The 24,881-nt window shown below is 47.6% G+C and overlaps 1 protein-coding gene across 1 annotated transcript in view; it reads left to right on the forward strand.

The window, feature by feature from the left end:
- Positions 1 to 233: 233 nt before the first annotated feature.
- Positions 234 to 24,881, forward strand: part of SP6 (Sp6 transcription factor) — a 70,283-nt gene continuing 45,635 nt past the window's right edge. Inside the window, exon 1 of the mRNA XM_069634645.1 lies at positions 234 to 418. The gene's annotated coding sequence lies outside the window, so the exon portion shown is untranslated. The remainder of the gene's footprint in view (positions 419 to 24,881) is intronic.

A 24,881-nucleotide genomic window follows, 5' to 3' on the forward strand; every position in this document is an offset into this window, starting at 1 on the left:
GGCCCTGCCCCAGACACCGCCTGTAAATCCCAGGACTGCTGTAGGAAGGGGGCCCTAATCCCTACCCCCGAACCCTTTCTTCTTTAATTGCCCGGTGTTTGTGGTGTCTGCCCCCACCCGGGCCGCTTCGGGTTTCAAGGGACGGACCCGCGCGTCAGCTGGTGCCCGTCCTGCTCCCTGAAAGGGTTAATCGCCGGTGGGAGTGGCTCCGTTTGGGAAAAAGGGAGTGAAGGCAGTTGTGAGTCACTCACTCCCTCGACTGCTTCCCCGGCTGGAGCTCACCTGCCTCAGGTCACAAGCGCACTCTGCGACGCGCTACCTGGATTGCCCCCCGACGCGGAGCCAGGAGTTCAGGAAGCAGCAGCCGCAGCGTGGGAGCCAATGCGACCAGGGAGGCACCAGTAGACCCCATCCCCAGGTATTTATGCTAGTTCTTGCATTTATCTCCGGGAGGTTTGAGTGGAGCTGGCAGCGCCTCGAAGATGACGGCAGAGAGACTGGAAGCGCTGTTAGAAGTGTATTGGGGCTTCTAGGTGCGGAACCCGCGCTCTTCCACAGTTTTGTGGCAGTACCTGGCCAGTTGTCCCGTGATGCGTTTGGAGACGGGATGGTTTTCTGTCGCGTTGCGCCTCTCTCTGGGCGGCGCAGATTTGCGGAGTGCGTAACGCCCGCTGGAAAAGTGAAACTCCCAATGCTCTAATATGCGGCCGAGGCGAAATCGCCCGGTAAAAGCGATGCGGTGCGGGGTGTGCCGTGCCGTACATCGGTCTGGAGAGCGCTTCTTTTCGGAATAGCAGCCCCCGGTGAAGGCCGGGTGTGGGTGATGGAGGTGTCGTGCAATGTGTCTTTATTGGGTCTTCTCTCGCGATAAAGCGCTGCCGGGGGCGGCACACGGTGTGATCTCTGCTGTATGCGGTCCTGCGTCGATAGAGGGGAGTGTGGGGCTGCTTGTGGTGTACATGTGTGGGCGCTGTGTAATGAACTGGGGTGACCTTTCCGTACGGCGGGGGGGGGGGGGGGGGAAGAGGGGGGCACATGGTCCCAGAACATGTCTCTTTTAATCAGGATGGAACCCAGTGATCTCGGCTGCGATCATCTCTCGATGTGGGCGGCGGTGTCTTGAAGGGGTGCAGCTTGGAGTATCGGCGCATCTCTTCTGGAGTGACATGTCACGATAAGGTGCTGGGAGGGAGGACGGGGGTGGATGGGGGGGTTATGTTGTGTAGTTATCCACAAAGGCTGACAGGGAGTACCTTTAATGATGTGACATCTCACGAGCAGGTGGCATCTCTTGTTTGTGTTGTTTTGGTGCGATTGGGGTGCATCCTAAGCGGGGGAGCGGGCGCCCCATTAAGGGGTGTTCACGGGATGTCACGGTTTATACTGACCTGATACCATGTGGTGTGTAGATGCAAACAGGGGGTATCTTAGCTGGGATGAGATTTAAGCGCTGAAACTGCCGTCAGGGTTTCTATTTTCTGGTGTGTATCTCTTCCTCGTAAGTGTGTGTCTAGGCGCTAGATGGCCATGTCTTTACTGGGGCAGATACCCTTGGTAAGGGATGTCTGGGGAGTTGGGGGGTGGGGGTGGTTGCATCTTTTCTCGGGTTTAATCCCCAGATAAAACCGTGCCACGAGCTGTGTGGGCAGATCAGGGAGTGCATCCTTCAGGATTCGGCCACCCATTTCATAATATCAGGTTTTTATGTAGCGCCTCATGCCAGATTCCGCCAGCTTCTAAGCACCGTAATAATATCCAATTTAATGGGACACACCGTATCAACCTCGGGTTGGCTTGTGAACTGGGCGCTCGCCCTGTGTCTTACGTGAGCTCGCCAGGCAGATCCAATGAAGGCTGTGTTGGGTGAGAATGTAGATTTTGTGGTGCCAGTTCTAGTGAATGGTGCTGGCCTGGGCACGGTGAGGGGGGGGGGGGGGGGAGGGTCGTTTGATGCACTGCTGCGCACACTTACTTGCCTGGGTGGGGGTAACAGTAGTGAAAGGTGCCCCCTTTGGAGAGGGCACAGTACATGTTACTCATCCTTGGAACAGAGCGGGGGTGGGGGTTTCAGGGTAAGTGTGTCTTACATGCTGTGCTTACTTTGGGCCTGGGCGGTCAGGGGTGCTCGGCCCCAGAACTTATTGTGAGACAGGGATCTCTGGCAGTGTTTGCCATGCTTTTCTGCTGCTCACAGTGCTGACTCCACCCCAGCCCATCCCCTGTTAATGTTAATGTTAAAGGACATTTGTACCGTGCAGTATCACCGCTGGAGTGGTCCCCTGGCGCTCTGGCGGCTCTGAAAAGGAAGGGGCGTGGGGGTGAGTTAGTGGGAATTAGCAGGAAAAGTGCAAGAGAGCAGTGATGTGCTGTTGGCAGCCTCAGCCCAGTGAACACCGTTCGCTGAGCTTGGGGTGCTCTTGTGCTGTTGTGCGAGCCTGTGTGTGGTTTGTTTTGTTTTTGCAGTGTAGTGAAGTTTGTGCTGTTTGTTGTGCTTTAGGGTTGTGGTTGTTTAGAGTTTGAGAGGTGTATGCAGAGGGGTGAAATTGTTAGTGGGCTGGTTATTGGCTTTGCTGTCTAGAGGTGATGTGCTAAATGTCCGCGTTCTTTCTGGATGTGGCGCGTGAAGCGCTCCTGACGGGTACTCCATTTCATATGCCCCAGCAGTGGGGTAATCCTGTGTCTGGCTATAATGCCAGGCTTCAAAGTACTCGATTGCTGCAGGACCTGTCCTTCATATGTGTATTATTTCGGAAGCTGGTCATAAAATAATTGGTTTAACATGCAGCATTTAGTCCAGTTTTCTCACATTTCTGGAAGTGTGCCTGCTATGCCCACACACATAGTGGCACCACCTCCCTTTAGTGGCGCAGACACCCACAGAAAAACAGCGTGGGCCCAAACATTCTGTAATAGCGTTTTGAGAAAAAATAAAGTGCTTTCTCCGGGGCACGGACGAGTTTTTCTTCCTTACCGCACAAGGGATAAATACTCAAAAGCATACAGGGGACAGATGAGTAACAGGATCAACACACTTTGGGGAGTCCCCCGGATGAACCATTCAAAGACAAATTTAGTGGCCCAGTCTTAACTCATACTGGGTCCCACTCCGTAGGTTATTAACATCACCACACAGAATGTAATACACAGTGCACTGGATTTTTCATTTAATATAAAAAAATTGTAATTTTATTACATAGGCCATCGGTCCTACGTTTCACAAAATAAAACAAGCCACATACAAACATATATTAATGTGGAGGATGTATATATACATCTAATAGCATTTTTGTGGTTAATTCATAAAAGCTAAAGGTGACACAGCCAAAATTCTCTAAAATGGAGGAGAATGGGCACACATGCTGTCTTCCTGGCCCTATCTGGCTAACAAGTCACAGAAATGCTCCATAAAGCAGTGTCACCTAATTCAAGTTCTAAAATTAATTAAACATTAATTTAATTTTAATTTTAATTGGGACGTTAATGTCCTCAGGGAGGCGGAATACTCTTCTCGGGACCGAGGGCCCACGGGTTGCCTGGGGGCCTGCATTGTACTTGGGTCTGGAGGAACCTTTTCAGCTGGGTCAGCACATCTGGGCTATTAGTGTTGCCCTGGCGCCCTATTGCTTTTGTTGGGTCTGGATAGCCAGTCCCATTGGCACCTATATTGGAGTTCAATGCACATAAATCTCTTCTCAGGGCAGAGCAGTTCAATGCACATAAAGCTCTTCTCGGGGCAGAGGGCACTCTAGCTTCATTTGGACCTATATTGGAGTATTTCAATGCACATAAAGCTCTTCTCAGGGCGGAGGGCACTTTAGCTCCATTGGGACCTATATTGGAGTAGTTCAATGCACATAAAGCTCTTCTCAGGGCGGAGGGCACTTTAGCTCCATTGGGAGCTATATTGGAGTAGTTCAATGCACATAAAACTCTTCTCAGTTTCAGAGGGCACTCTAGCTCTATTGGGACCTATATTGGAGTTGTTCAATGCACACAAAGCTCTTCTCAGGGCAGAGGGCACTCTAGCTCCATTGGAACCTATATTGAAGTAGTTCAATGCACATAAAGCTCTTCTCAGGTTCTCAGGGCAGAGGGCACTCTAGCTCCATTGGGACCTATATTGGAGTAGTTCAATGCACATAAAGCTCTTCTCAGGGCAGAGGGCACTATAACTCCATTGGGACCTATATTGGAGTAGTTCAATGCATATAAAGCTCTTCTCATGGCAGAGGGCACTCTAGCTCCATTGGCACCTATGTTGCAATGCCCACGCACAGCACAAGCTTTCCCCCTTATCCTGCATATTGTAGGCTGACCAGGGTCGTCCAAATGGATGGGCAGCTTCTTTTTAGAAGGTCCATATAAATGGATTTCACTAAGAGCGAGGACAAGTGTCCTAAGTATATGTGTCGCCTATGAGAGAAATAAACGAAGCCCTTATGAAAGGGAGGGAAGGGATGGCTAACAGCGAGGATGTATGTCAAGCGGTCACTGTTACAAAATACCCATATGGCAAAGCTCCCAACCACCTGCGGTCACATGTAAACTAGAATAAACGCCTGGTTACACTTCTATCTTTCCCTCTCCTTCAACGCCTTTGCTGACAGTCCTTCTAGACAACCAGAAACCGGCAAATGGAAAAAACCACCTCGTTTTTTTAGCAGAACCTGACTCTTAAACCCAACACATTTAGAAAGCTACTGGAGGCATTTCATTTTTAAGAATTTCTGAAGATATTGTATTGTAATTGACCTTTATATAGCGCCTTTTACCATTATGATAGCCCCAAATTGGTGGCCATGGGAACGCCCTCGGGGACCGAAGTCCGGAGTGTTGGAGATCACGTCTTGGGATTAGAATTCTTGTCTGTATTTGGTCGAGTTAAGGCTTAACACGGCTGGCCAGGCTCAAGTCGAAGGCAACCCACGAAGATCAGGCAGGTGGATGGGTGCTAAGAGAGGTCAGGAGATGGCGTGCCTGCTCGAGACTCGCTATGTGCTCAGCATGTCCAAATTTGTCATAGGTCTTCGCTGCATACTGATGTCAGGGTGCTGAGGTCGAGTCTGGTGTAAGTAGGCTTAAAAACATGACGTGTCCAGCTAGCCCAAAGTCTGTCGTCGGTCTTCGCTGCATTCTACCGTGAGTGGATGGATAGCCGTGCCTGCGGCCACATGTCCACCAAAGTGGTGCCTTTATACATACCAAGAGCACCGATGGAGCTTCTATTTGATGTTGCTGTGTCGTCTGAAAGTCTAATCAGTTGCTGTAGGTTGTCTGCTTCACACATCCCAGGCGAACACAGTGAGTGCTTGCAGACTGGTGAGTGCCTGCAAACTGCCTTACTCGGCTGTAACTTAAATCGAGCATGGCCACTTGCTCAACATAGCGCCGCAATACCTTCTGTTCCTAAAGGCTGTAGAACATAACATAATGTATCATCACATGTGTACCAAAAGTGTGACCCCCATTTGTTCGCATATGTATATGTGGGGGGGGTAAGGTTAATACAAAATGTATAGGCGTAAGGTGGGAGGGATGTGTGGGGGTCTCACCCATACATACATATATATATACACAAATGGGTGCAGGGGAGACATACTTTTGGTAGTCAGACTTTTCAACTCTGTCATTTCACGCATATCCCCATCACATAAGAGGATTGGATGCAGCAGTCAGTAACTTAGCTCGGCGAGTTAAGCGCTTGATCAGGGATCTGTGTTTATCTTGCCGACTCAGCCGTGCAACCCGCCAATGTAAATGGCATGGGGCCGATAACTATGTGGGCTTGCGTACATGAGTTTTAGGGCAGAGGGGCAGTACATCGCTGGCCAGACTTTACTCGCATCCCCATTTTGATCGTGGTGATGGATGAAAAGAGCATAATTGCGAGCCCGCTTGGCCACGCTTTTGCATAGGATTCTGCTCCATCTACATGCACAGCAGAAACTGATCGGGTAGTCACGTCTAACATGCAGTGGGAGGCATAGAAAACCGGGATCCGGCCATTCTCGGCTGCCCATGGCACACACCTGCTGTCATTGGTCCTTTGGCGCATCTTCCTTCCTGATGTGGGAAAAACAGGCATAGGCCATTGAAATCATTCTGGTACGACAGGGGCGGGCAGAGGAATCATCAGCCTTTTAGGATTCTGCTCAGATCCCATCTAACTCCCAGGATCTGGGCCTTTAGTGGGATTTGTGAATCCGGTGCTCGTTTCAGGATCCTCTCTCACTCCCAATTGTGGGCTGTCCTATGTAGTTCATGAATCCAAAACGTTTTTGGGATCCTTTCTCACTCTCTTGATGTTGTCTCAATCCGAAGACAGGGGCTTCCGTTAGGGTTCTTGACTGCAGAACTTGTTTCCTGATTCCGTCTCGCTTCCAGGCCCAGAGCTCTCTTCAGGATTGTGAATACAGTCCTTGATTCATGATCCTGTCTCGCTCCCAGGGCTAGCGTTTTTATAGGGATTTGTGAATCCAGTCCTCGATTCATGATCCTGTCTCGCTCCCAGGGCTAGCGTTTTTATAGGGATTTGTGAATCCAGTCCTCAATTCATGATCCTGTCTCGCTCCCAGGGCTAGCGTTTTACAGGGATTAATGAATCCAGCCTTCAATTCATGATCCTGTCTCGCTCCCAAGGCTGGTGTTTTTTATAGGGATTCATGAATCCAGCCTTCGATTCATGATCCTGTCTTGCTCCCAAGGCTGGTGTTTTTTATAGGGATTCATGAATCCAGCCTTCGATTCATGATCCTGTCTCGCTCCCAAGGCTGGAGTTTTTTATGGGGATTCATGAATCCAGCCTTCGATTCGTGATCCTGTCTCGCTCCCAGTGCTAGGGTTTTCATATGGATTCATGAATCCTTTGGGCACAATTCATACTTAAAACGTTTTCTAACGCCGGACACGCATTGGACCTCTTCTGGCGAAGGACGATGCCAACACATGTGATCTTTTGTGCCAAACCAAGATCGGAGCCATGCTTTTCCCCGGACTTCGTGAATCCAAGATGGTTCATGCCCAGAAACTCTCCAGCATCTTTCAACCAATCAAAACCGTGTGATTGCGATATCTGAATTGTTCCCAAGACAAATTGTTTGTTACTACTATTGCTACATTGCAGTAAGGTTTGAAGTTTTATTTAGCCTTTTTTGAGTTACGCAATCAAATGTATTCAGTTTCAATTTCCCTGATTGTGTAACTCAAAAAAGGCTAAATAAACCTTCAAGCCTTACTGCAGTGTAGCAATAGGAGTGACAAACAATTTGTCTTGGGAATAATTCGGATATCGGAATCACCAGTTTTTGATTGGTTGAAAGATGCTGGATAACAATGTATAAAATGTGTATGACTTGATCTAACCCTATAACAGTGTGACCACCGGTAACATGTTTTGATGACTTTTAATAAGTCTTTTTATCTGGTACAGGTACACCATTTTAGTCATCTCAGGATTTGATGATGAGATTATGAACTGCATTAGGGAAAAGTATTATGAATTGGCTACGAGTTTGAATGTTAATTAACTTTTATATTATCTGTAATAAGTAAGATTGATTGAAGTTGATAATTTGTATATTTGATATGAAGTTTTATTTAAAGAAATTGTAAAAGTTTGTAATGAACTGTAAACAACTATATCAATAAATAAGTAACAAAAAAACGGAGTTATTGAAACCAATTGAGCCCTGTGGAGGGAGGTCTTGGGGGTTCTCATGAAGCTCACTGTTTCCAAGACCCTCTCTCCCATCCCTCCTTCTATAACTGTTCATCTGCCTTCACCAAGCAGGGCATAAAAAGAGAAGCTTGCCTTAAACAAATGTTTGGCATAGTGTGGTGCAGATCTGGCAAACAGGTTTTCAAGGAAAGATTCCTACAAACTGTCTGGAGGAAGGGCTCAGAAAAAAGCCCAGGCTTCAAAACCTTTATTCTGAATAAAGCTCCCGATTTTATGGTATTTGTTGTTTCAACATTTCCATCTGCACGTATCCATGTTTATTTTTTGCTTTGTAAAGAAATAAGCTACACCCACCTAGTATTTTTCCACATCGGGTGAAATGATAAATGCAGTGCTTCAAAGTCTGTAACTGAATGCTCACACAGCTGGGCTCCTGCACATCTAGCCATGAGCCATGTTTCACATGAAAAACAAATGTCGGTGCAACAACGCTGTGGCCATTGCATCGCCTCCAAAGAAAAAGCGATTTCTTTTCTAATCTCTTCTTTTGTTAGATTACGCCGACATTGGCCTGCAAGACATAACTGGCAACCTGGAGACCTGCATTTCTGCCCCCCCCCCTCCTGTGTTTACAGATAAATACTGAAAGGAAACCAAATGATTTTCATCTGTATTTATTATGTAAAAAGTTATTGGCCCAAAATATTGTTACAAAAAAATGGCAAATGCACGTTTACTGCGCATTCGGCTACAACTAAAATACCAAATCCCACTGTACCAAGCAAGGGGGTTGTTCGGTATAATGGGTTCGGGGGTTGCAGGGGATAATAAAGAAAGAAGAGGTAGAAAGGACCCTGCTGCACCAGTTCCGACCCATGCTGGTGGAAGGGAACTGACGTCGCAGGGATCGAGGGGAGTCGGCGGCACACACAGAAGTCTTCCGCCAAAAGGGAAGTAGGGATATACAGGGGACGTGGGAAGAAGGGATCTGTCTGCTCCCTGCGCATTGCCGTTTTTGTATTCGCCATTTTCTTTAACTCGATTTTCGGCGGAGCAGTGATCACAAAGATCCATGTAAAAACCAGGGAGCCTTAATTAGGAATAAGGTTCCCGGCCTTGTGGTATTTATTTTTCTACCTGTATTTGTCCATATTTCGTTTTTGCCTAATTTAATCTGTATTTATCCACATTTTCTCATAAAGACAATTTGCAACCAGTATTTTTCCCAATTAAAAAGAGTTTTTATTAAAAAACACATGCAGACAAACGGGGCCCAAGTGGAACTGTGCTATTCCACAGCCATGTCGGTTTCCCTTTTTATCCTGAGAGATATTCGAAGCTATATTTCACACAAAATGTACACTCTCCATGCTGCCAGTCTGCAATGTCATTGGCCTGCGGCGCTAGATTGACAACCTGGGGAACCAAGCAAAAATACCTGTTCTTGATTCCTCCCGCCCCCCATTTTTACAAATAAACACAGACAGAAAAAGCAGATTGGTTTCAGTCTCTATTTCTATTACAAAATTAATAGAAAAAGGGAAAAAGAGAGCTTTAAAGATGAATTCCACTTATTTTAACAAGTAAGCAGGGCCAGTCAGTCTTGGGCCACACAAATTTGGTTGAAGGATGGGACCTCATAATAAATCCTGTTTTCCCTCCGCACTTCCTACACCAGCGATGGCAAGAGGCGATTGTTTAATCCTAGTCCTACAACAATTTCTTTCCTACCCACCTCTCCAACAGACGCCAACTCGACCAAATGGCCCCAACGGATCCCAGTGTCGCCCCAATAAGTAACCCGCCGAGTTCCAAATGATTCCATCCTGGCCGTGTCACTTTCACTCTCTACGTGGAACCTCTGGAACTCCTCCCCAGCAGCGGCGTCGAGACACAGGTGATATGCCGCTTTAACCGAAAGATCAGTGACCTCAATATTCGTTGACTCCTCCCTCAGCCAAGCCTGGATGTCAATCGCCTACCTGAAGCTGACCAGACAGACCACATTCATTCTTCCCGGATCCCCCCCCTAGCATCCCCAAGTCCAGAAATGGTGGGCGGAAATGAAGCTTTATGGATCCTCCCATCAGCAACTCATTCAAAACATTGCCAAGAAGACCCAAACAGCATGGTACAAACATGCGCCGCACTACAAAGTCGCGCCCTTAGTTCCCCCGACCTGAGCTTCACAACAGTCTTGCAAGCCCTGCTCATCTCCCACCTGCGTAGTGGCAACACCCGGCTCGCAGATTCCCATTTGCCCCCTGAGAAAGCTTCACGGCTGCTGCAGCACACCTTTTCGCAGAGCTATGAAAATCTGAACACCTCACCCCCATGCTCTAGGAGCTGCAGTGGCTGCCTCTTCAAGCATGCATCATGTTCAAGCAAGTACCAAACACTGCTCTTCCCGGGCCGACACTGCTCTCCAGAGACGAGTGCAGCACCAGAAGCCAGGACATCACCAGCTGTAAACAACAAACTGCAATGAGCACCAGAGAAGCCAGGACATCTCTAGCTGTAAAGAAAGAACTGCAATAAGGACCAGAAGCCAGGGCATCGCCAGCTGTAAAGAAAGAACTGCAATAAGGGCCAGAAGCCAGGGCATCGCCAGCTGCAAACAACAAACTGCAATGAGCACCAGAGAAGCCAGGACATCTCCAGCTGTAAAGAAAGATCTGCAATAAGGACCAGAAGCTAGGACCTCACCAGCTGTAAACAACAAACTGCAATGAGCACCAGAGAAGCCAGGACATCTCCAGCTGTAAAGAAAGAACTGCAATAAGGACCAGAAGCTAGGACCTCACCAGCTGTAAACAACAAATTGCAATGAGCACCAGAGAAGCCAGGACATCTCCAGCTGTAAAGAAAACACTACAATAAGGACCAGAAGCTTGGAACTCACCAGCTGTAAACAACAAACTGCAATGAGCACCAGAGAAGCCAGGACATCTCCAGCTGTAAAGAAAGATCTGCAATAAGGACCAGAAGCTAGGACCTCACCAGCTGTAAACAACAAACTGCAATGAGCACCAGAGAAGCCAGGACATCTCCAGCTGTAAAGAAAGAACTGCAATAATGACCAGAAGCTAGGAACTCACCAGATGTAAACAACAAACTGCAATGAGCACCAGAGAAGCCAGGACATCTCCAGCTGTAAAGAAAGAACTGCAATAAGGACCAGAAGCTAGGACCTCACCAGCTGTAAACAACAAACTGCAATGAGGACCAGAGAAGGGTGGTCGGTCATTTTTTCGAAAAAATAATGTCGAATGGCAATTTTTTCGAAAAAATAATGTTGAAAAAAAAAATGTCGAATTCCATTTTTTTTAATTATATATTTATTTTGGGGTTCGGGATAAAAAAAAATGGGTAAAACAAAAACAAATTTTTAAAAAGGGTGATTGGGGGGAACCCCCCGATTTAAAAAAAAAATGCATTAAAAAAAAGTTCGACTTTCGACATTATTGGTTTCGACATTATGACTATAAACCCCAGAGAAGCCAGGACATCTCCAGCTGTAAAGAAAGAACTGCAATAAGGACCAGAAGCTAGGAACTCACCAGATGTAAACAACAAACTGCAATGAGCACCAGAGAAGCCAGGACATCTCCAGCTGTAAAGAAAGAACTGCAATAAGGACCAGAAGCTAGGACCTCACCAGCTGTAAACAACAAACTGCAATGAGGACCAGAGAAGGGTGGTCGGTCATTTTTTCGAAAAAATAATGTCGAATGGCAATTTTTTCGAAAAAATAATGTTGAAAAAAAAAATGTCGAATTCCATTTTTTTTAATTATATATTTATTTTGGGGTTCGGGATAAAAAAAAATGGGTAAAACAAAAACAAATTTTTAAAAAGGGTGATTGGGGGGAACCCCCCGATTTAAAAAAAAAATGCATTAAAAAAAAATTCGACTTTCGACATTATTGGTTTCGACATTATGACTATAAACCCCAGAGAAGCCAGGACATCTCCAGCTGTAAAGAAAGAACTGCAATAAGGACCAGAAGCTAGGAACTCACCAGATGTAAACAACAAACTGCAATGAGCACCAGAGAAGCCAGGACATCTCCAGCTGTAAAGAAAGAACTGCAATAAGGGCCAGAAGCCAGGACCTCACCAACTGTAAACAAAGAACAACAAAAAAATATGCACTGAAAATAGAATTTCAGTGAAAACATTTCAAACATTTAGAAATTACATATTACATAATCAATCAAATATTTGACCATTTATAATAGATACAAAAATATATCTAAAGCTTAAAATTATTGTCAACCCAATAATTTATCTAAAATGTTCATTTTATCTGACATTTTAACTATTTCTCATAAAATGTACACAACTTCAGAGGTTAAAGTTCATTTCCTGCATTCATACGATTCCATATATCTTCTGCACATGCATGATTACTTAATCTAAAAAGCTGGGACATCGCCAGCTGTAAACAAAGAACTGAAATAAGGGCCATACGTCAGGACATCGGCAGCTGTAAACCAAGAACTGCAATAAGGCCCAGAAGCTAGGAACTCACCAGCTGTAAACAACAAACTGCAATGAGCACCAGAGAAGCCAGGACATTGCGAGCTGTAAACCAAGAACTGCAATAAGGGCCAGAAGCCAGAGCATCGCCAGCTGTAAACCAAGAACTGCAATAAGGGCCAGAAGCCAGGACATTGCCAGCTGTAAACAAAGAACTGCAATAAGGACACTGAGTTCCAGGCCTTTTCCTGCCACAAGTCACTGACACAGATCAGACTGATCCCTCCATCCTACACTTCATGAAGGAGCCGAAGACCCTAACCCTCTTGCCAATCACTGTTTGCTCCACTCAACCCTGCTTTTCAGTAGCCGTCCCTTCCACTGCTCCTCCTAGCCATCCCAATTTGCTCTGATACCCCTGTAACCCCCTGGGTGCGTGACCGTGCGTCCCCTTTTACAGCACCTTGTTGGGTCTAAGCTAGGCTTACACTTTATAAATGCCATTAGATGCATACATGGACTTTCTGATGAAGGGCTGTGCTTTTTCTCTTCTCATTGCGCTCCCTGTTCTTCGAGCACCTGTCCTCTTGGATTTTAATTGTTTAGTTGCATTCTGGTTTCACACCTTATGTGCCAGGAAGCCATAAAGATGGCAAATGTGGAAAGTGCCAGCATCGGGCGCCCTGGCCTGCGTGCGCACCAACTAGAAATGGCCAAGATACTCGGCGCAAATTCCAAAGCTCATACATATAGCGAAGAACCGTGTAATGCTGTTTTCTTGATCCAACCAATGTTTCAGCCAACACGTGTTTCGACACTATCGGGTCTTTTTCAAGACTATTATTGGATTTCAATGCGCATCCCTCGCAATTGCATCTACGTTCCATATCGACCATTCGAAGTGAACCTACTTCAATGTTAAAGTTAGATGAAGTTACAACACTGTGGCTAGCCTGTGGCCTTGGCTTGCAAAAGGGTTGCAAACAGGTGCTGAGCTGTTAAGCTGGGCACGGCCTCAAAAAGATCAAAGAAGATGGCGTAACCATGGTCTCTTTCCCAGTGCTCGAAGTGGGCGGGAACGGTGCTCCTCTACTTGTGCTGCTCCTATACTTTGATGTTAAAAAGAAACCCTTCCGGAATGGTTTCGTTTTAAAATAAAAGTGTAGGAAGAAGTTGAAACGTGCACTTCGGTGCACTGCACTGAACGTACCCTTAAATAGCAGGGGCATGTGCTTGGGGGTTTGTATGGTTGTGGGAGGGGGCGTGGCGATGGGGGTTTTGGGGAGTGTGGGCCAGGCCAGCAGGGAACATAGTTCCACTACTACTTTTCGTACACTCCGGCCACTTCTTCCCTTTAGCTGTTCATTAACACCTCTCTGGCCTTGTGCTACACAACAGTAGGCGCGTGCCTCTCCTCTGGACTCGACTGCCTCACATACCCCCTCCCTCACTCCCCCACCCTCCTACCGTTGGCTCTAGCTGCCCCGTTCCTTTTCATCTCTGGGTTCTGTCTCCCTCACCTGTTGCTTTCAGCTCTTTAATCTGTGGAAAGCCCGTTCCTTCGACACCTTTTCTGCCTCTGCGCTCCTCGCCCGTCTAGACGGCGGTCCCTCGTTCCGTCACTCAGCGAGACGGGCTCCCGACACCCTCTGCCTTCCTTCCTCCGCACACGCCTGGCTTTACTTTCCTCATTCCTCGTGTTTTATCTTTTAAAGCTGCCCGCGCCTCTCATCTCCTGTGACACACGCACACACCAGACTCCTCTCCAAAGGCTTCCGACCTCTCCCCTCAAGTTCTTCAGATATCTCCCGTGTGCTGCGGGCATCTCCCCCCGAGTGCGTGCCACTGCTCCTCCAAGGCTTATGACCTCTTCACCAAGTGTTGCAGACCCCTCCAAGCGCCTCGCACACCCTCAACCAAGCGCTTCACACATCCTCAACCAAGCGATTCGTAATCACACATCCTCAACCAAGCGCTTCGCACACCCCCAACCAAGCGCTTCGCACATCCTCAGCCAGGCGCTTCACAATCACACATCCTCAACCAAGCGCTTCACACATCCTCAACCAAGCGCTGCGCACACCATCAACCAAGTGCTTCGCACATCCTCAACCAAGCGCTGCGCACACCCTCAAGCAACTGCTTCGCACACCCTCAACCAAGCGCTTCGCACACCCTCAACCAAGCGCTTCGCACACCCTCAACCAAGCGTTTCACACATCCTCAACCAAGCGCTTCAACCAAGCGCTTCATAATCACACATCCTCAACCAAGCGCCTCGCACACCCTCAACCAAGCGCTTCATAATCACACATCCTCAACCAAGCGCCTCGCACACCCTCAACCAAGCGCTTCATAATCACACAACCTCAACCAAGCGCCTCGCACACCCTCAACCAAGCGCTTCGCACACCCTCAACCAAGCACTGCGCACATCCTCAACCAAGCGCTTCATAATCACACATCCTCAACCAAGCGCCTCGCACACCCTCAACCAAGCGCTTCGCACACCCTCAACCAAGCACTGCGCACATCCTCAACCAAGCGCTTCGCACACCCTCAACCAAGCGCTTCGCACACCCTCGAACCAAGCGCTTGGAGGAACGCATTTTTGTCAGCACCATCTCCGCTTTTCATCGTTCTAGGCCAAACTATGTATGGTGCATAATTGTATGAAATGTCTTACGTAATTATTTTTTTGTATTCAATAATGCAGATTGCTTAAAAAAGCGAATATAGGTCAGTTAAAAAGATAAAACTGCACGCATGTTTTTTTTCCTTTCCCCCTGCTATTGTACTACAGTTTTCAATCCATAAAAGAGGCGGGGCTTCTAAAAAATGTGCGCGAGACTTCAAGTCCGTGTTTTGCTTCAAACCAAGGTGGCAACCTGGCAACCCTACCAGCAAGTCCTATTGTAATTTAGGGCGGCCCTCTACAGGAGGGTTTGATAATAATAATAATATTAATTTGTATTTATATAGTGCCACGAACACTCAGGCATCTGAGCGCTGCTCATTTCCCATGGTGTGTGGTGCTCGGATTCAGAACATAAGCATTCAATGCCAGTGCCTTTTGAAAGGCATGTGACCAATCACAGCTCATTTTACCCTAATGTACTCTCGGCTTTCTGTTTCTGAACATGTCATTTATTTATTAATATAATCACAGCCAGGCACTTTAGCAAAAGCGCCGACAGAAGCGTTAACTAAAAAATGGTCCGTATGGAAGGGCCGGCCCCTCGTACTGAGACAGCAACGGTGCCGGGCCCTGGCAGAAGCGGCTAGGCCCGGCAGCCAATGCAATGCTGACATCCATCTGCGGCTAGCCAGACAGACCAGTGGGCTCAGCGCATGCGCACTACCTTTCTAGTCGCAGCGCCATATGAGCCGTCCGCCCTGCGTAGCTTGATTTCTAAGAATGAGGGGGCGTTAAACATGTTTATATACGCAAAATGGCACAACGTGACAGGCGCTGCAGTTAGTAGCTGCTGTTCGTACGGCCACTAGCGCTCGGAAGCAGCCCTTTAGCCGCGCGTGGCGCTATAGAATGGACATTCTAACCAATGTACCTGACGTTGGCAAGGGACACCGGGCGCCGGAGGTTCCCTCAGCCGCGAGGCCCGTACCCCCGACCCGCACGCACGGTGTAACAGCCAATGGCGATGTTACACCGCCTGCCTGTGCACGTGATCGAGCGTCTCCCGAGAAGACCGACTTCAGCCGCGTGTCACAATAGCACTGTGTTGGGTGCATTTATCGCGATGTCGGGGCACATTACAGAGCGTATCCTCAGCATGTGTGCGTTCACACGACTCGCCAGGATACATGTATTCCCGAGTCCCCTGGGCAGGCATCTATTCTCAGGATGTCGCCTGATGCATTTCTCCATCTTCATGCATTCTTAATTCATTTTCTGGCGTTGCCTCTGCTGGAGGCAGTCAAAACCGATGGGGTGGGGGCTCTTATCGAATGGTGAAAAATGTCCCGGGGGTGGGGCCTGGCACAGCCTAGGGATCGCAAGTAGTAACTTAAGCTTTACCAGGAACTGTGGCCTAAACACGCAGGCGAGCTTTCTCACCTGGCATGAAAGCTGTTCCATATAAAAGAAAGATCAGCATTCAAAGAATGGATTACGCACTGATATTTGAATGTTTTTCTTTTAATTGTTCTTTTAAACGAAATCCATGACTCTTGTGTATTGCATTAAATCATTCTAATATAAAAACCTCCCATAGTACATTGCAAAATGTCCCATATATATTTTCTCATGGAGTATTCCATTCTTTGTTTTTTAACTCCTAATCAATGTCTGAAACCAATGACGTGATTCGAAACAGGGGTGATGGTGACATCTACTGGGAAAGAGCGGTATTGTCACTCACCATCTGTTGCTTTTTAGTGCAGGAAAAGCAGGCCTTGGATCCTGAGGGGCGGCAAACCTTTGGAACTCGCCGGGGCTGAGTACTGGCTAACCCCTGCCCACTTTAAGCCCTGTTATTAGGCTGCTCCGTGCATTCACAACCGTGTACAAATGATAAAGTTACTGCTTGAGTTTATAGAAGGCAGGTTTTCAAGCTTCTGTCATTTGTGTTTTCCTAAATGACGTAAACCCTGGCGTAAAAGGGCCCGCTGCAGAATTCTGCCTGCGTCCCGCCAGTCAACAGTTTCAGTGCCAGGCAGGTCCAGCACAGCCCATCATCCTCCCAAGATCGATGAGATGCGCGCCATTCGGTTGGGTCGTGGTACCATCTGCTATTTGCACCACCTCGATCCCCCCCAAGGATTGAGCTCTATATAAAATAACCAGTTATTATTATCATTATTCCAACAGATGCTTGAGGCGCTGATGGCGGGAAAGAAAGGCACATTCACCTCCCCCGGTGCGAAAAGGCCCTGGGCTGATGGCCAACACTTAACTCTATGAGAACCGTCCTCCCCGTCTGCTCCCATTCATGATTTGCTTTCCTAGAAGAAATAATGCTCTTTTTTTATCAATTTTGTTTGCTTGTCATTTTTGTTAGGGAAAACAAAAAGCATCTACCCCCTCGCCCTCGAGGCTGACCCCTTCTGCCTCAGTTCACCAGCTCCCTGAATATAAACCTAAAACAAGCCTTTAGCGTTATCAACATGAGTCACGCAGGCAAAAGTAAGTGCAAACTTTGGTGCAATGCAAACCTATGATTGGTTTACCTGACAGTCCAAGGAGGAAGACTCTCTGCGCTATTCCGCTCTGTTTTTTGGGCCCAAGGCCCCCAGGTGCATGCTCCGCTCCTGTTATGCAGTACCTGATGATGGGGACGGAGGCCATCACCAAGGAGAAGCACGCCCGGAGGAACAACAGAGCGGACGCCCTGGAGAATACGATCAAGTGAATTCACATGAGGCTATTGGGTCTCCCAGAAGGTGCAGAGGGGTGGACCCAGTCTACTGCGCAGGACGAGGGAGGCCCGAACCGCAGGTTTTCCTACATGGCCACCAATGGCTTACTAAGAACTCGGAAGGAGACATAGGACGATGTGCACCTGGGTCTCCCTTGTGGGAGAATGCATAAAAGGCTTGGGCGGCTGCACGTGGGTGTTCTTGTGACACACGGTGGCAGAACTAAGAGCCAAGCTTCAGCGTTATAGTTAAGTTCTCGTGGCACTTGGATGCAGTTTATTCTTCATGCTTTGCGCGATACGAATACATCAGAATAATTCAAGCTCTGGAAGGTAGAGCGGTAGGCTGGACTGGTATGTTCCCCTTGTGGCATAGGGTGCAAGGCTTGCCCGCTATGATTCCGTTCTTCTGGCCCCAGGCAATAGGCTGGGTAGGCTGGACCAGTGTGTTCCTATTCTTGTGGCACAGGGTGGTAGACTGCACCAGTGTGTACCAGTTCCTGTGGCACAGGGCAACAGGATGAATAGGTAATTTCAAATAGTTGTGGCACAGGGTGGTAGGTTGGGCAGACTGGTCCAGCATTTTTCTTTTCTTGTGGCACAGGGCAATAGGATAGGGGGTGTGTATTGTGAAGCCAATTGAGGCAATGCCAGTGTTAGGTCCCGATGGCATGACCCAGATCTTGGGGACATGCCCAGGAGCAAACGCCTGGATCCGTGCTACAGCGGAGATGGAAACCTGCTCCCTTCCTGAAGGCAAAGACCAAAGTGGGCGGCCATCAGTCAGTCATGTTTTAATCGTGCCATCCCACCGGTAGGTGTGATGCAAGTCTTTATTTGGGAATGGATTCAATTTGTAATCTCTTGCCTCCTAGGCCCAGATACACCCTTGTGTGCCAAGGAGTATGCATCTTATGCAGTTTAAGTCTCACATGCTTACATGTTGTCAGCTTATGCTAGTTGTAAATTAATATGCCCTGATAAGGATGTCCAATGCCATTTTCAGACTTCTAGGTTTATGTACAGTTATGCCATATCAAATGCAGCCTCACATGCCCAGGTGCTGTAATTCTAGGCCCAGTGCAGCCTCCTATGCTTAACTACAGCCTTCAGATGCTGGCATACTTGCTTCAAATGTCCAGGAATCACTATCTCATGCCCAGCTGCAATGCCATGTGCGGCCAAAGGCTCTGGTGAGCATGTCATGAAGTGCTGTGCCTGGCATTTGATGGCTGCTCCTGGGACATGCCCAGGTACAACCATCATATGCCCAGGTGCTTCCTGTTACATGCCAGGGGAACCCATAGATGTTCAGCTACAACCATCCCATGATACAGTCTCTTATGACGGATATTTCTCCATTCCAACTACGCACTCAATAGAATGGGAGACACAACGCATGCCGAGTACTCCCACATGCTAGTCACATACTGCTTGCTAAAATACTGCCATCTTGTGCCATGTGTAGACTCCTATAGCTGGTAAGATAGGTCAGCATCCTGGCCACTTGCTTCAGAGCCTTACCACATGACACTTATCGACTCACATGCCCAGGTACTGCCAGGTACTGCCGTCGTTTGCCAGGTTCATTCATTCATTCACGCCCAGATTAGTCTCCTTTAGACCAGCTTTAGACCCTTTATATGCTTGTTAAAAAGACATAGGCCAATGTACAGCCATTTTGTGCCAGGTGCAACCCCAATTTCTTAGGAACAAACCTAGCACACTAAGTGCAATTTTATCTGCCCAGCTAATGCCATCTTACTCAGGGTTCAAGTCGAGGGTACACGCGGGCGGACGCAGTCCACCCACTTTTTTCAGAGGGTAGACTCAGTCCCCGCTGCTAAAATGAGAAACCTTGAATGTCCTATTTGGATTTATGAATTAAAGACGACCTCGGGGATCGAAAAGCAGTTGTCAGGTTTCCAGGCTGGACCCTTCACCAATGCACTATATAACCTGATGAAAAATAACAAACAACTAACGGTGAAATGTCGCATTTCGATGCTGAAAGTCCCAGGGAAAACATTTGTATTGGTTGTTGTAGTTTAAAACATGCACACCTTTTAAAGTTTTGAAATACACTATTAGAAGAAAATATTCTCTCTCGGTTTTGTGTGTGTGTTGATTTTATGAAAGGCAAAAGCCATTCGTCCTGTGCAATTTAATGAAATGCGCATATTTCACCTTGATATGCTAATTTCTGGTAGCGTCACATCCAATTGCGTTTGTGGATGAGTGCCCCCACTTTAATTCTTAGGACTTGACCCCTGATCTTACTACAGATTCTGACTCGTATCCCTAGGTGCATCCCGATATTACTGGCTTCTATCCTCTCATATTATAAGCATTAAAGTGCTGGGTGGAAGGTTTTGAATGAATCTGAACCACTGGCATTGCTCTGGGATAAACTTCCACACCACCGTTTTCTAGCCTGTCTGCGCCATTGCAAAAGGGGTCGAACCATATGCAAATCAGTCAGGTACTGCCACCAATGGCAGCCCAGCCCAAACTGCTAGGCCAGGTCCCCACTGCACGAAAACACAAGCAGCCCCAGACATGTTTCGGGCCTGTTGGGCCTCCACGGTGAGGTGCAGCTTGGTTCCCTGTGGTGCTGCGAGGAAGGGACCCACATCTGGGCATACCCTCTCTCACATACCTAGACAAACTATAACCACAAAGGGGATGGGTGGAAGGTTTTGAATGAATATGGACCACTGGCATTGCTCCACAACACCCTTTCTTTAAGCCCCTCTGCACAATTGCAGAAGGGGTACAGCCATACGTAAATCAGTCAGTTACTGCCACCAATGGTAGCAGCCCAGTCCGAACTGCTTGGTCAGAGGTTAAAATGTATTCTAAACCTTCCAGCCATCAACTCTTTTCTTTTGCTTCTATCATCTCATGCCAGCTGAGGCCCTATATGCCCAGTGAGAGAAAGAGCAGAGGGGCACAGAATGAGTGATACTTTCACAGACTTCCCACCAGCCTATGCTCTACTTTCCAGAGATATCCCCCAAAATATGTACCACCCCAATACATTTATCATGAATGGAGATCAAGTTGCATTAAAGAGAAACCTGAAAAGGAGTTGATAGTATTCCCCTCAGTTTTGTGAACTTTCACTTTACAGCATAAGAGATTTATCTCAGACACTAACAGACCCTGTATGGGAAATAGGGAGATTTCCCAATGTGCCAGTAAATGTGAGAGGCGGTCACAGAGGGCCAGAGAAAGTCAAATGTGAAACTATAAAGAAACACTAGCTAGAAAAAAAGCAAAATATTAATTCATCAGCGTTTCCAAGGTAGTGTTTTCCCTCTCTAATTGTTGAGGCCATTTGGTTGCAGGTGATGCACAGCGAATGGCTGCGCAATTGCATCTGGTCGCCAGTCAATTGCTTTCTTGCTACAATGTATTGGACTGCCTCTGCTAGGATCTATGGTTTGAGCTCCTGTGTATTTTACAAACTTGTCGGGAGGAGGGGAGGGGGTTCAATCATCAACCCCAAACTTATCCCGAAGCAAGCACTCTGAAGTCAAGATGCGCTCTTTGCACAAAGGCGATGGTGACTCTTGGCAGGGCTGCAACACTCATTGCTCCTCTATATTTAAGAGAGCTAATTCAGCCATATCATCCTACGAGACAACTATGCTCCAGCGACAGTCATCTTTTGATCATCCCTCACTCAACCTACATCTCGAGGTGATAGAAGATTTGCTGTCTTTGGCCCAAAACTCTGGAACTCTTTACCGCTACAGCTTAGAACCATGAGTTCTCTTCTGCATTTTCGTCGAGCACTGAAAACTTTTCTCTTCAGGTAGATAGCCCCCTCATCTGGGGACCCTATATTTAGTCATTTCATCTACCTCTGCTGATACCACCTGCGCCAATATACGATTTAGTTCGTTATAAATAATGTGCCTTTCTACAAATGCAAAAAAAATATCTAATCAAAATTAAAGGTCCACAGTGCCTGACCAATAGCAATCCCAGGCCATTATATCGGTTTACCACCGATAATCTGACCGTTAGGTAAATAAGATATAATATCTCTAGACCTGTCTTTTTTATAAAAGATTATTGACCAATATCCCTTCTGGAATCTTAGGCTGCTTTACAGTCAGAATATATGTGGATGAATATTGGCAGGGAATCCAATAACATGCAACAACCCCAAAGGGCTGATTAACCCCCCGCATGCCTCGCTTCAATATGCAAACATATCATTTCCGCTTCTGCACAGGGGCAAGCCATTGTCCTGCTTCCAGCCTAAATGTACCCAGAACAGGATTAAAATCCACGCATTCGCCAAGCATAGAGGACAATGCAGACTGGGATGCTGCTTGGTGCTGGGGCCTGCATAGGTTTTTGTGGTGTTGTGTAGCGCCAGCATGCCGCAATACGCGTACACCCAAGGACGGACAGATTAAGGCGCCAGCACATGTGCTCCCATGAGGAACTAGACTGAGCAGGGACTATTCTTTATGGTATCCTTGTGGGTAGAATTGGTATTATTATATTTTGGGGAAATATTTTGCGCTTAATGCTAGACTCCTCCAGCTTCTAAGCGCTGGACCGGGAATCAAGACCATGTTGCATGGCATCGTCTTGTTCTTGTGAATAAGGTGCCATAACTGGCAGTGTGGCCACTGGGGTTAAGAGAGGGATTAATTGGAGTAGTTTCTATCTGTCAGTTGTGTGTTTTTTGTTACCACTCGTGATTGGTGTCTCACTGGTTGCCGAAACCTCCGTGCCCATTCCGTTCATTGAAATCCTCCACACGTTTCTTTTCTTCCCATTGTCAGTTTTCTCATTGTTATCTGCGTCCTCCTGAACTTTGCTCTACAAGCACCATTTTGTGATGGCCTTGAAACGGGAACCTCTCCTTGGCTTTTTCTGCAGAGTGCCCAAAGATTGAATGAGCACAGCCTCTCTGCAGCCCTCTTGCTGGTTTACGAAGGGGAGCCCCTGGGCACTCCACCCCAGAAGTGCATCCTACCCGCCACCCCCAGCGCCTAGTGGTGAATCCAGGTTCAGAGTGTGCCACACACAAAACACTCTGCTGAGTGTAACGAAAGTTAAACAAACCAGATGAGACCAAAGTGAGGTTCAGTTCAACACCTTTAAGTTTAGACACAAACAGGGTGGGGTTGGGAAGACACCCACACGGGTAATGGCCTCTCCCACAATAACACATGTTCCCTTCCCTGATGTTCTAAACAAACAGTGCTTGGGGTGGAGTACATAACCGAGTATTGTCAGGGTTCCCCGGATAGACGTCATGGAGGTGCCCAAACTGCCGGCCAATCAGAGGCTTCCATCCCTCCTAGCCTTTGGCTGTATTCTACAAAAAGGGTTATGGGATGCGATGAAGGCCTAATGTAAGAGGGCAGGGTTTCACCTACAACTAAAAGAGGATATCTGTATTGAAAATGTCAAAAGGCGTTGTTCCCAAAATGGCATAAGGTCTACCTAAAGAGGGCACTGTCCATAATCTAATGCCCACACTCTGCGGCTTCTTCTCAGACACATATATTTACCACCTATACCATTTCTTGGGTTTTCACCTAGCAAGTATTCCTCCCTCTACCCCCACACTGCTCATTTCCAGGCTCTGAAATTCACCCACCTATGCCAAAGCTCTGAGCCCTTCATAGGCGCTTTGCTTTCCCTCTTCTCAAAGTCTCTGGCACCAGGCAGGTTCTAGAGTATAGCCCCAGTGGCATGCAGTACTTGGGTTCCCCTTTGTCTTGCCTTCAGCCAAGGTCTAAGCTTGCAGCCCTTCATAGGTGATTTGCTTTCCACTTTCTTCTTGAGGTCTCTGGCACCTGTCGGGGGTCTAGAGTATAGCCCCCAGTGGGTTCCAGTACTTGGGTTCCCTTGTATCCCGCCTTCAGCCAGGGTCTAAGCTTGCAGCCCTTCATAGGCGCTTTGTTTTCCCTCTTCTCGCAGTCTCTGGCACCTAGCAGGTTCTAGAGTATAGCCCCCAGTGGGCTTCCAGTACTCGGGTTCCCTTATGTCTTGCCTTCAGCCAGGGTCTGGGGAATGGTGGTCCTCGGGCTGCCAGCCTTCCTCCCTTGAAGCTTGGTCTCTGCCATTATCTGAGGTACAGTCCTCAACAGGTGAGCAGCGTTCTGGCTGCTTGTCTCTCTAGGTTCACAATCAAGACTGCCAGCCACTGCCTCTAGCCGGTCCCTATAGGGTCTCTATATGGCTTCTGATCATCTAATACACCTCTGGATTTCCCCCTCCTATATCAGCGGCCTGCAACTGCTTTCTCTCCAGATATTTTGGAGTACACTCCCACTAGCCGTAGCAAGCATAATCAATGGTGAGGGATCATGGGGGTTGTAATCCAAAACATCTGGAGAGCCACATGATGCAGACCCACGGCTCTATAGCCTATTTCCCTGATCCATAACCAGCTTAGCCCAAGTCTTCCCTGGGTTATGTCTGGTGTGTCATAGAGTCCTATTAGTTCTGGTGTTCGCTTTCTCCCACTTTGTGGTTGGTTGCACTGATGGTAACAGAGTTTAAAAATCACAGTCTGCCATTTTGAAGTCAGGCAGAAGTGCCTGACCCTGAGTGTGCCTCTGTAGTATGGCGTTATGTCCTTGCTGCAGTTCTCCCTCAGGCCCACTTTGCTAGTTTTCTGCAGGCCCCCGTAAGTATCAGTGTGCAATTCACGGGGGCTGCAAAGTCTCTGCCTGAGCACTTGCACCTCACTCCCCTGGATTGCTCGAACCTGTGGGCATGTGTTTGAAGGGAACCAAATGTGTTCTTGGCATGTTACAAAAGAGGGGTCAGGAGAGCTTTGTGATTTTCGGCAGGGTGGCCTCTGAATATTGCTGAAACCATGGGGTGGTTCCCTCCCTTTCTTTCTACCTCTGACCGGGAACTACCGGGATGTCAGACGGGCATTGTTGGTCTCTAGCATGACGGTCTAGACCAGAGGGCTTTTTAAAAAAAAATGTACATTGGAGGAAATGGGAAGGGGCAGCTCACATGGTCAGACTGGACCATAAAACGGTCTTAGGCACCAATGAAAAAATGGCCAGCAGTTGCAAATGGATATTCAGTCCTTTAGTCACAGACTGTTTGAATAGTACCCAAGGGGTTGTTTTTTGTTCAAATGTAAACAAATTGTGATATTTAAAGAATATTTATTCAGCAACAATGGTCAAAACTACTAGCTGCATAGTGAAGTAACTCCTCAAAAAGTGGCCCATTTTGACTGGCCTACACTAGCATTTTGCCTTTTTGGTTCGGTCATCGCCCTATTGCCCTATAGGCCAGTCCAAGCCTGCCGGGTCATCCATAATGGTTGAGGGGGGTCCACC

This window comes from Ambystoma mexicanum, chromosome 13 (assembly GCF_040938575.1).
Source record: "Ambystoma mexicanum isolate Mex_15411 chromosome 13, UKY_AmexF1_1, whole genome shotgun sequence".
Taxonomy (NCBI): Eukaryota; Metazoa; Chordata; class Amphibia; order Caudata; family Ambystomatidae; genus Ambystoma; species Ambystoma mexicanum.